Source organism: Tasmannia lanceolata, unplaced genomic scaffold (genome assembly GCF_043159265.1).
Source record: "Tasmannia lanceolata isolate RefF3 unplaced genomic scaffold, GAP_Taslan_0.1 ptg000008l, whole genome shotgun sequence".
Taxonomy (NCBI): domain Eukaryota; kingdom Viridiplantae; phylum Streptophyta; class Magnoliopsida; order Canellales; family Winteraceae; genus Tasmannia; species Tasmannia lanceolata.
The window spans coordinates 59,454,436-59,467,020 of record NW_027518685.1 but is presented as its reverse complement, the minus strand read 5'-3'; the positions used below and the strand labels follow the sequence as shown (position 1 = coordinate 59,467,020).

General features: G+C 39.0%; 1 pseudogene across 1 annotated transcript; it reads right to left on the bottom strand.

Moving 5' to 3' along the window:
* Positions 1 to 6,564: 6,564 nt before the first annotated feature.
* On the bottom strand, positions 6,565 to 12,075 carry LOC143885398 (putative (S)-N-methylcoclaurine 3'-hydroxylase isozyme 2; annotated as a pseudogene). The gene is made up of 2 exons (XR_013253265.1): positions 11,124 to 12,075; positions 6,565 to 7,376 (listed from the first exon to the last, which is right to left on the bottom strand). The product of XR_013253265.1 is annotated as a putative (S)-N-methylcoclaurine 3'-hydroxylase isozyme 2 (transcript).
* Positions 12,076 to 12,585: the final 510 nt, after the last annotated feature.

Sequence of the window (12,585 nt, the reverse complement as noted above, 5' to 3'; positions counted from 1 at the left end):
GTAATCTCTCTAACTTATAATTGCCTGTATAAGTCTTACTGCTGCCCGTAGAAATTAGAGAGTCAAATCGGCCCATACTTAGTTAATTTCTGTGCTATTTTGTTTTCTAAGTAAGCCTAAAAGTTTCCTAAACCCATTATCCCATTTGGAGTGTAGGATTTTCCCTATTCTAGGTATTGTCTTGCATCAACTTGGTATCAAAGCCTAGAGTTAACCTTTGGAAACCGTAGGGTGTTAGTGTCCCGATTAGTGTCTAGTGTTCCCTTGTATGCCCATTAGGAGTGGTAAAGGTTACCGCGCAATGACTTCTAGCAATCCTATATCCAATGATGAGTTAGCTCAACTCATTAGAGATACTAGGGAGGATCTAAATCTTAGTCGCGAAGAGATACGGCTTAGTAGAGTGGATCGTGAGGCTCACAGTCGAGAGCTACAAGCCGTTGGTAATGAGCTTCAAGCCGTCCAAATAAGAATCGCTGCTTTAGAAGGTCTTAGGCAAACTAATCCGAAACAACGAACTGTCCAGGATGATCAGCCTAGACAAAGGAACCAAGGAAACCGAAACCAGCCACCTGAAGCCGAAATACTATTACATAATCAAGATCTAGGTGGCCAGGATCGGAATAGTATAGGGGACAACTTCAAGCGTGACCAGCCATTTGATCATATCCGGATGGGGAACTGGAATGCTCGAGGTGGCCGAGGACGATACCGAGGGGGTCATCAAGGGTACAGAGCTCCTTATCGCCAGCAGCATGGCGACGAGTATGATGATGATCAAGAGTATGATCTGAAGATCGATGGACCCGATTATGCTGGAGACATGACTTGCTACCAAGCTCAAAACATAAAAAAACAACCACTAAAAATGATTAGAGCTCATGTTGTCCATGATTTTCAAGAAATTACATAGTTATGTTAGTGTGAAAAATATAACTTTGTATTGAATTTCGGACCCCTCAAACATCAAAACCATAAACAACCCTACTAATCAAAATTGTAGATCTCAGCATGAGTGACATTCTTCCAGTTGATCACTTCCTCTGGTTCCTGCCAGAAGTGGCCGAAAAATGGCTGTTTCCGGCTCATCGCCATTAAAAAGCACATTAGTGTTTCAGCTTTTCATGCTCTGCTTTGACACTCAAAATATCGTTTCTGAAAAATTTGCTCAAGGACAAAGTTTTAGGAAATCATTCAAGGAACAACTTTGTCTTCAACGGTTCGGGCCAGATCTAGCCAGAAGCGCCCCAAAAATATCCGATAATCTGCTGTTACAACAAACAGTTTTTCCAGAAAACTGAAATTTTGAAAGTGATTTTTGACACACCTGACATTATTTCTAGAAAAAAGAACACATTGACAAAGTTTTAGAAAATCTCATAACGAACAACTTTATCTTCTATGGCTCTAGCCGAATCCAACCAGAAGCAGCTCAGAAGTTACTCGACGCGATAAATTTCTAAAAAACTTAAAAATTGAACACATTGAATGGCTTAAACTAAAAAAGAGCATAACTCTCTTATTCTTTGGCCAACTTTGGGCCATAAAATGCCAAATCGAAGATCTCAGAATGATCAACAACCCCACATAGTCCATTCCTTTCAGATTTGACCAAAAATTATGAAAAATGATACAAATATAAATCTAGACAGCATGTATTTCAATATTTTCAACATCTTGCAAGAGCATTTCACATCAAAACCCTAGATCTATCATGTATTTCTCTAGATATTCACATTACACACATATTAACACATATTTTTTAATTCCAAAGCCTAACACATCCGATCTAAAGATTTTCACAAAAAGCATCCAAGAATTCACCATTTAACCCAAATTTTCAGCTGAAATCTTAAAATTTGCATAACTTCTTCGTTTCTTGGCCAATTTTAGGCAATTATACGCCAAATTGAAGATCTCAACGAGCTCTACACCTCCACATAATAAATTTCTATGAATTCCAACAAAAAATTGATGAAAAATGGCAAAAAGAGGCTGGACAACACTTAGTTTTGCCATTTTCACATCGAAATTCAACTAAAACTCAAAATGAGGTGAATTGCTTTAGATCTTCCTCTCCTGAGGCCATTTGGTTGTAGGGGGGTATTATCGCATTCAAAATCCTATACTATGGAAGGGTTTCCTATGACTCGTTTTCTCCTAAACATCGTGTGTAACGATTTCCTTCAATTCTTTCCAGTATAGAATGATTCAAGAATCAAGCTACTAGTCTCGATCTAAACGAAACGCACCAAGTTTTTTGTGTTTCTTTTGGTTTCAATAGCAGAAGAGTACGTGCCTTACGTTTAGGGGCAGTCCCTGCGAGGCCAGAGTGGGCTCAGTGTCAGCCCATCTTCTCCCCAAAACCTTCGGGTATTGGATGTTTTTCATGATTTACTTGCTATTTTTGGGACATTTTTGTGAAAATTGCCTATTTAGTTATGATTTTGCCTTTCATTGCTTTTCAAGGCTATTTTGGGCCTAAATCATTTTTAATGCTTATAGTTGGATATGATGAGTGTGTTAACAAGTTTTAAATCATATATTAAATAATTTTTATGAATTGTTTGGCATTTTTACCCTTTTTGGTGAAAATTGCATGTTTGGTGGATTTTTTTAAGGTTGTTTTGAGCTTAGATTAATTCAAATGGATATTTTTTATTATGTTAAGCATGCTAGCAGATTATAAATCATATATAAAGTAATTCTTATGATTTATTTTAAATTTTGGGCATTTTTAGTGAAATTTGCATGTTGTGTTGTGTGCTTTCAATATCTTTTCAATGCTACATGATTGAAATCAATGATGTATGCAAACAAATGATTTAATTATAATCAAACCTTAATAGAACATACTGAAAATATCTAAAAGAAGTTGAAATTAACCATTAAAAGATGCTAGCACCCTGCTAGAGACACACCACGAACAAGCATGCTCCATTCTTCCGATTCTTGAACTAAAAGACAACTTAGCATCTAAAACTCATAGGATCACTTCTAAAACATGTTTAAACCTTTCAAATCTTGCGAGTTTCATTCTTGGAGACATGCCATGTCTCATTGCGTCTTTGAGATCCATTGCTTACATCTCTTGCCTCTCGGTTGCGTCATTTGCCCATTGATTACATCTTTTGCACACATCATCATTTTTCCTTTAATCCTTCCCTCATTGCAAGGGCGATGAAGGAGTTATGCCAAGCCCATCTTTAGAGGACTTGCTCGGTCCTAGTAGCGCTCCCCTCTTTAGTTAGTAGACTAACCCAGTCTTTTAGACACCCTTAGATGTTAAATCCCCTCTATCATTGCAAGGGCAATGAAAGAGTCATCTAGAGCCCCATTAGGAGACATACTTTGTCTCATTTTGTATCCCTTTTTAGGAGAGAAGCTTTGTCTCATTTAGAGAGGTCATCCATAGGAGACTACCCAAGTTTCACTAGTTGTACCCCCTTTCTAGTTAGAGACCAACTTGGTCTGTTAGTAGCCTTCTATCACTGTAAGGATACTTGGAGCCCCCATAGAAGACATGCTTTGTCTCATTAGAGTTAGTTGTTTACCCTTATAGAAGGCAGGCTTTGCCTTATTTGTTTTAGTTGTATCTCCTCATTCTATGAGATAATGTTTCGACTTATTTACACCCCCTCTTTAGCGGTACTAGTTTAGGAGTTTATCCTTTAGTTTAGGAGTTTGTTCTTTAGTGTTGTTATCACTTCTCTTTATTAGAGACTATCTCAGTCATACATTAATTTACTTGTTTGAGATTATTTCATTTTCACTAGTTTATTCGTTTTGAAATCATTTCACTTTTAGTGAGTTTGTTTATTTGGGGTTTTCCCTTTACCCTAAGGTGTTGCTTTGTGTGTTCCCTTTGGCCTTTGACCAAAAGGGTTAAAACATTTTAAAAATCTAAAAAACATTGAAATATTTAAAAATCCAAAAAACACTTGAAAACTTTAAAATCCAAAAAGATTAGAAATTTGAAACTAAAAAATATTTGAAAACTTTAAAAACATAAAAAACATTGGAATATCTAAAATGTTAAAAAGATTTTAAGAGCATATTAGGAAAGTTTGTTTTCGAACTACGTTGGCTTGATCCTCTTCCACGAGGTACGTAGGCAGCTTGTGATCTTTATCCCAAGTTCAGTTAAACTTTTGTAAGAAACATTTCAAACTTTGTAAATAAACCATTTAAACCTTTCAAAAATACAAAAATACAAAAATATTTCAAAACTTTCTCGATAAACATTGTTTTCAAAATGTTCTTTCTCTAGAGTTAGGAGTTTGTCTTAGATAGAGTGTTTTGGTTGTTGTGTATTTGTGTTAGAGTTAGGAGTTTGTCCTAGCTAGGAATGCCTCCGTCCGGTCAGTTGGAGATCTACAACGCCGAATGATGACTAGAATATGATGTGTTAGTCTGTCCATTGTTTTTCTTAGTACGTACAGCCTAGTTACATATATGATATAGGAACTACTTGCATTAGCTTAGGGTTAAAAAGCTTACATTTAGTTAGTGCATATAGGGGTCCTAAAATTCACAATCCACTTAAATTTAAATATCGCTCAAGAAGCTTTAAAAACCAGTCTGGTCTTTTAGGATTGAGTCCAGTTTAGTGGTCTAGATGTCTTAGGCATCATAGTTTAGAATATGTGCGAAGAACTACGTTGCCTTTATTCTCGTGGAGGAGTGGATGCGTATGCGGCTTCAGATGAACATCAGACTATCCGAAGAATCGGGCGACAACATTTAGAGTCTTAGGGTTTGTTGTTAATATTTTAGAGTTTATATTTAATGTTACCATTATTTCTTGCGTGTGTTCTTTTTAGATTGAGATTATTTTCCTATTTGATTATTCACATGCTTAGCTATAGCATTGGCATGCCTATCTTATCTAGTTTATTGCTTGTTCACATGTTTAGCTGTAACACTTGTTCATATTCTATTGATCACATGCTTAGTTGTTAGTTGCTTTACTGTTTTTACTCGCCTATCATATCTCATTATACTTGTTCTTTTATTTACCTTATATCTTTAGTTGTAGCATGCATGTGTTTGTTCACTAGAACTTAGACACTCATTAGGCATGACACTCATAATTTAGTTATACTTAGGTGATACTTCTTTTATTTATTTTGTATGTGCTTATTGTCCCCGGGTCATGCATGTTTAGGTAGACATTTTTCTCGGGGATATTTTTTCCAATTTCACATGATATTCGCCCAAAACTCTTCAAAGTTAATAATAAATGGCATAAGAGACAAAGTGCTTGCACTCAGGAGGAATGATGTGCTCTTTGGACCTTCCTCATTCGCACGGACCCATATATATTTCTGGTTACTCATTGCACAGAGCATTTTCTTTTTGGGTTCCATTGCCTATCCATGGATGGCGACTCTGAGTTATTTTACTTACGTCTTGGTTTCGAGTCCCGGCTCTGGATCAAGAGGTATCTCATTCATTTATCGTCACTCGTGCTATGCTATGAGGGTGGCACATGTTTTGAGAGTTCCTTGATAGAGCTATCCTTCATGTGGAGATCATAGAGGCAGTCGGGGGCCTGTCTCTCGCTGCCGCTCTCGGATCGGGGTCCACAATGTAACAGAAACAACCAATTATTACTCCAAAAGCTTAAGCAATTAGAGATGGCCTCATTTAATCTTTTCTACTTTGACAGTCACCAAGGAGGAGACAACCATTGGATTTACTCCTAAAACTCACCTCGTAGAATAGTGGAATTTGGTTGCCAACCTCGTATAGAGTAGTGGTAGGGAGTGTAATTACCAATATATAGAGAGGAGAGAGGCGAAGGAGAAATAATGAGAGAAAATCATCATTCCCATGTAGGAGACAAGAGTGACACATCATCAAACATGTAATGATTAATCTCCCTGGTAGTCTTGAGGGATTTTAATGCTATATTGGTAACCAAACATGGGGTTCTGTTGACATGGCACCCAAGCAAGGGGTTTTGTTGCCATGGCACCCAAATGCCAAATGCTCAGCAAAACTGCTAAGTCATCTGGGCTTTTGTGCAACCAAATAGACTGTTTGGGAATTATATACACAACCACTGTTTTGATAATGCATGGCACTCCACTTTATTAAACATCTTTCTTATTGGTTGTTGGCAGCTCTTGGGGAATCGTAAAACCATGTCTACATTGTACATAATGGGAAAATTGTCGTGCCCATAATTGTACGTTACTTGAAAATGTAAATATCTCCATAACAATTAAGAAGTTTATAGATGTAAATCAGTCACGATTCACGAAAGGTTGCTCCATTGTGACCTAGTGGTTTCGGGTTCGAATCACGAAAACAGCCTCTTTGCAAAGCAGGGGTAAGGCTACATACATCTAGCCCTCCCCAGACCCCGCAATAGCAGGAGCCTCGTGCACTGGGCCACCCCTTTTTTTTATAGATGTAAATGAATCGATGGATATTTAAACGTGAAAGTGGCATTCTTTGTTTGTCCTCTTTTTTTACCTCTGGCACTGGGCTGGATCCCACTACAAATTTTAGTTCCAAGTCAGAGAGAGCAACCCACATGGGGCCCACAATAGAATAGAGCTGGAAGATGAGTATAGAGCCCACTTCCTTGCATGTAAATATAAAATTTTTTACAATACAGAATGCTTTTCCTAGAAAACAGGCCGCTTATTATATGAGCCATAATCCCCAACATAAAGTAACTCGTAGGAACTAAAATCTAGCTAAGTATTAGAACCCATCTCAAATACAATTGCACTCCAGTTTCAGAAACACAATGTAACAAAAAAAAAAGGATTATTTTCTTAATTTAGGGATGAGAAGGAGAGGGTGTTCCATCTCTAAAGTGATTCCCAACTTCTCATTCATGTCTAGGTGGTTAGGGTGCACGCCATGGGGGAGAGACCAATCAAAGTAGTGAATCAAACAAGCCATAATCAAACGTATCTGCCTAGTAGCCATGGGTAATCCAGGGCAAATTCTTCTTCCAGCACCGAAAGGTATGAACCCGAAATCATTCCCTTTGTAATCCAGATTCGAGTCGAGGAAACGCTCTGGCATGAAGTTTAAAGGGTCTGACCAGGTGGTGGGGTCTCTTCCAATGGCCCACACGTTCACTTGCACTAGGGAGTCTTTGGGGACAGTATAGTTCATCATCTCGCAGGCGTCGAGAGCACGGTGAGGAAGGAGAAGAGGGACGGGAGGGTGCAATCTCAAGGTCTCCTTCACACAAGCATGTAGATAGGGGAGGTTAGGGAGATTAGACTCCATTACTACATTTTCTTTTATCTCTTGTTTAAGTTCTTCGCGAACTTTTTCCATGGCTTCTCCGTGTTTGATAAGCTCTGCCATTGCGTGACTGTAGTGTCTACACCAGCTGAAAAAAGCTCCTGCCCATGTAAGAGAAAGGGTTAAGAAGAGTTGCTTATGTAGTGGTATAATCAGGGGTGTAATCGACAAAAATGTCGTAATTTTCTCACTTTCTTAAGGGCATGTTTGGCAAAAATGAAAAATTATTCCATGAGATATGCGTGGGCCCAAACGGTAAAAGATGAGCTGAGAAGCAACGAAAGAGAACAGACGAGGCACAAGGAGAGAGAGAGCATTGGCAGAATATGTAATCCCTAAAAAACAGTGAAAATTAATAAAGTACTTCAAATGGGGTTTTTTTCCCGTTTTCCAAGGGCTTTTCATGCTCATGGACCCAGATGGACCGAGACGGTCCATTGACTATCCCAATCCGAACTTAAATGGACAACCTAGAAATATATATTACCATGATCCATGGAAACAGTTTGAGAACCTATCATAGGATCCAAAATTCTTACCGATCGGATCCGGACAACTAACAAAAGCCCATGGGACGGTTCTAAATCTGATTTTATTATACTAACTACCTCTAATTTTCATCTTTAAGTATTATATTAGGAGTATTTTAGTCAAAATAAGTCATATGCATTCTTTTTCGGACAAGTCCTATCTCTCTCAAGTCACCAGTCATACTCGCGCTCACCCTCTTTTGAGAATTTTAAGCCTATAAAATGTATGAAAAATTAGAAAAAAAATACTAAGGAGAAAAAAATCAGAAAAAACCCTATTTACTGAAGATAAAACCTCCTGCCGCTAGCCCATTAGATTTCTTATTGGAATAATTCCAAAGCGAGATCACCATTAATCTAGTTTTTACAAATCATTGATCTTTATAATACCTTGAATTTGGTTGACTTTGTTGTTATATTTTTCTTAAAAATAACAGCATTTTCACTCTCTTTTGTTTTGACATTTTTCCTTAAAATAAAGTCATTTTCAGGAAAAATACAAACAAAAGTGGGTGGAGACATTGTTTCCCATCTAGAAATCCTTGATGCAATAATAACTAGGGTTGCAACTTAGGTTGGGTTTTACCTGACACGCATCGACCCGAGATTGGGTTGGGTCAGGTTTTAGGTTAAAAACCCAACCGAATCTCGGGTCGGGTTGATGTGAAAATGTAGTTCGATAGTTTCCTTTTTAAATTTATGCACTTTTTAGGTGGGAAGATTTGTTGTTTTCTATCTGTTGGGGGTAAAATCGGTATGCCAGGTACTGACCCTCAGACTATGTATGTTGGGGGTAAAATCGGTATGCCAGGTACCGACCCTCAGACTATGTTGGGGGTAAAATTGGTATGCCAGGTACCGACCCTCAGACCAAACCGTGGCACACAAATGGCCCAACACAAACCCACATATGTTGGGGGTAAAATCGGTATGCCAGGTACCGACCCTCAGAGCAAACTCACTTAAAGAACTATCGGCACCGACCCTCAAGAGGAACCAGACATGATCGTAGGAATCCCGCCGTTAAGCTATCAATCCGGGCAACCCTTACGCATAAGGCGCTTCATTCAAATTCAAAGCATCCCGCCAAGGCCACTTTCCACGATCTCTGCCCATAATTCTAGGAAATCATATCTCCACGATCTTATCCTTCACCAATCACGCCCCATGTGGGCTGAATCAAAGGCATGATTGACGAGTGGGCACAAGGGGCCTCCTCTCCTATAAAAAGGCACCCCCACGCTCAAAGGGGATCATCTTCCTCTACCCCCAAAACGTTCTCTTTCTCCATGAATTGGTATTTTTGCTTAGCTGTCTGTTAACGCCGATTTCTGACTTGAGCGTCGGAGGGTGTCCCTGGAGTCCCCCTTCGGGGGCCCTTCTAACGTTGTTTTCTGTGAGCGCAGGCACCCACTGATCGAAGCTCTACCGACTCGAACAGCCGAATCCGTCTACAACGCTCATCCGATTCTCAGGTACGAATTTTAGCGTCATCACTATCTTTGAAATTAATCACTATAGTGAGCTAAACACATTTAAAACAGTCCGACCCAACATAACCCTCGAGTAGGACCGGGTTTATGAATCTCTGATTTCCCATAAAGACATGACCCGACCTGCCCTTCCCGAGTTGCAACCACATGCTATAGTGTTGCAAGACGAAGTTTTGATCAGTTGAGAGCTTTTCTGCTTGCAACTTATTCAACAAAAAGGAGAAAGTTATCAACGCAACATGGTTGGGGTGTTGGAATATGGTTGGGGTGTTGGAATAGGGTCGCTATATGATGCATACTTATATTTGTATGATTTCGTGGAAGAATAAGTTGGGCCCACTTGTCCAATGATCCAAACCAATTATCCGTTATGCCTTGCCGTGGATTAGGGATGGGCCCCACATCAGAATCCACTCTCATGGTCATGGGACAATTCTTATTGATTGTTTGGATCTGGGAAAAGAAAATCAAAATAAAATTCCAAAGTCTGAGGTTTACAATTTTTCTTGAAAGACAAGAAAAATTTTGATTTTGGAAAAACATTTCCATGAAATATGAGTTTATCAAACACTGAAAAATTCATTTTCCAAAGGAAAAAACCACAGAAAAAACATTTACCTATGGGGTTGGATTTTGCTCTATTACGCACTTGGAATAAAGGGTTTGGATCATTGAACAAGTGCTCCCCGCTTGTACTCTTCTCTACTCATATTTTTCCTTTGAAAAGTATGCGCATTCAAAGTGTAAGACTCGGCAAGTGGCCCCCACTTATGTGATGAGACCTACCTGCTATGAATGCATATAGCATGGTCGGGTTTCTGATTATTTTAATATGCAGAACAGACAATTTCATTTTAGAATTACTTGATTTTCAAAAGAAACCACTACGAAGAAAAGTCACTCTCACAAATCGATGGTAAAATTGAGATTTTGGGTATGTGAAGTCAAGACTATTTGACTTTACATTGTAAAGATAGCCTCCTGGTTTTGCTTCTATCATGAACGGACATCCCTTGTGAGAGAGCTTCATAAGGGTCCTCCCTATTAGGCTATTATGCCACTTGCCCACGTTAGGTTAAAATGGACAAATTGTATCCCCTATATCTTCATAAAATCCTGAGTATTCTATGGTGTAAGCCCGTATAGTCCAGTATTTTATAAAATGTACTGTAAGCTCACACCATAGGATGATCTAAACCGTCCATTTGAGATGGGCCACAACGTAAATAGGTCGTACTCAAAAACTCATTTCCATAGGATGATGCTAGCCCTCTGATGAATAAAGGAACTGTATAATATGGAAACCTCAATAGATCAGAGGGTTGTGATCCTATGGAAATGATTTTTTGGAGTATTACAACGTATTTACATTGTGATCCATCATATGAATGGTTTGGATCGTCATATGGTGTGGGCAGTAGAGTACTTTAAAAAAAAAAAAATACTGGACTATACAGGCTTACACCATATAAAAACTCATAAAGTCAAAATATACTCTTATTTTAGGTACACATACCGATATGATAAGGGCTGTTAGGGGCAACCTTGACACAAGCGTGTCATGTGCACGCCCACACGCGGTTTGAAACATTTAGAATCTTAGATAATAGACACCAATGCTATTAATTGTTCCTAAATTTCTCCACCTATTTCCATCTTTCTTTTTGATAGGTTATTTCTATCTATCTATACACATTGCTCTGTTAAATGGTATTATAATTAATTTTAGGAAACTTGGTTGGTCACCTTTAACCCTTTCAACATGAGAGAGAGGGTGTTGCAAGGGTTTTTCCCCGAATAAAATGGAGAGAGAGAGAGTCAATACCAGTAGCAAGTTGTTAATCTGATTATTGGTGAACGAATTATGGAGCAGAACGTCCAAAAAATCTTGTGGCCTTGAAACATCACCGTCTCCTCCTTCTCTCCTCCGCTGAATATAAACCTCCCATATACCACAAGTCCTCTCAACAAGATCAAAAGCCTTCTTCTTAAGACCCTGGAGATCAAACTTTGCAAACACAGGATAAAAATCAGCTATATTTGGAACGGTCGGCATCTCCGACATAATCCAAAACAGCTCTTTCATTTCTCCGGCCACTACACCATCCTCTAACTTAATAAAATCCTCTGATAAATAAATGTTCCCCAACATATTAAACACACTAGCAAACACCACTTCACCCACCTTCACTACCTCACCTTCCTTCTTAACCAAAAAATCCATCATTTCCATCACTTTCTTCTCTCTCACCGGCGCTTGTGCATCAATAGCTTTGCTTGAGAACAATTCCATTCGGCAAATCGTACGTAAAAGCTTCCAATTTTCATTACATTCGGGTGCCCAAATTATCGCTAAGTTGTCAGGGTCTGGTTTTTTTATGGTGATTATGTTTGGGAGATGTCGGCCGGAGAGTAGGCGGTCGTGGGTCTTGAGAATTTCTCCGGCAGCAGTCGCGGAGGAGCCGACTATGAGGAGGGGTGTTCCTAGTCTTAGTGAGATGAGTGGGCCATGGGCTTGTGATAATCGGGCCAGCTCGACGTGGGCCTTCTTTCCCATTTGGTGAAGGTTTCCTATGATGGGCCATGGATGTGGGCCTGGTGGGAGAGGGGATTTTAATGAAGGTGTTCTTCTTAGATGGTTGATGATGAGGAGGAGAATGGGTAGTAAAAGAAGGAAGGAAAAGAAGAGCGGGTTCTCCGATGGTAATTGCACTATTGCAGCCATGACTAGTTCCAGAGAGAGGAGCTTTTGCATTGCAGGTTTGCAAAAGATGACCAGGCATATGACTATATAAAGATTAATGGGGTGGCTCTTGTGAACCACAAATATCTTTGATATTTTGGGAACTTATATTTGCGCTACCATGTTTTACTAATGAGCCGAACACACGTTGTCCTTTATGTTTTAATTGGCTGGTGAGAGCTTTTAAGAATTGTCATAGCTTTTGAGAGCTAGTTAAATAATAAAAGACAAGGTGTGTTAGGTCAAAACATGGTAGTGCCAATATTAGAAGCCTTTTGAAATAGGAAATGATACGTTTCGGATTTTTTTAAAAGTCATCCCTTCTAAAAATAGATTGTTATTTGGAGAGTTTTTGATAAAATGTTAAAATTTTGAAATTTTCTCGATGCAGCTGCTCAAATCTGAATAGTGCTGACCTTCGCTATGAAGGGGAGATCGTGATTAGGGTGATGGCTGCTAGCCATTTCTACTACTTAGGGCAAGAGGTGGTGGATTGAAAGTGGTTGGATCTCCTTTTCACCCCATGCAGGGGTCAGATCTCAAT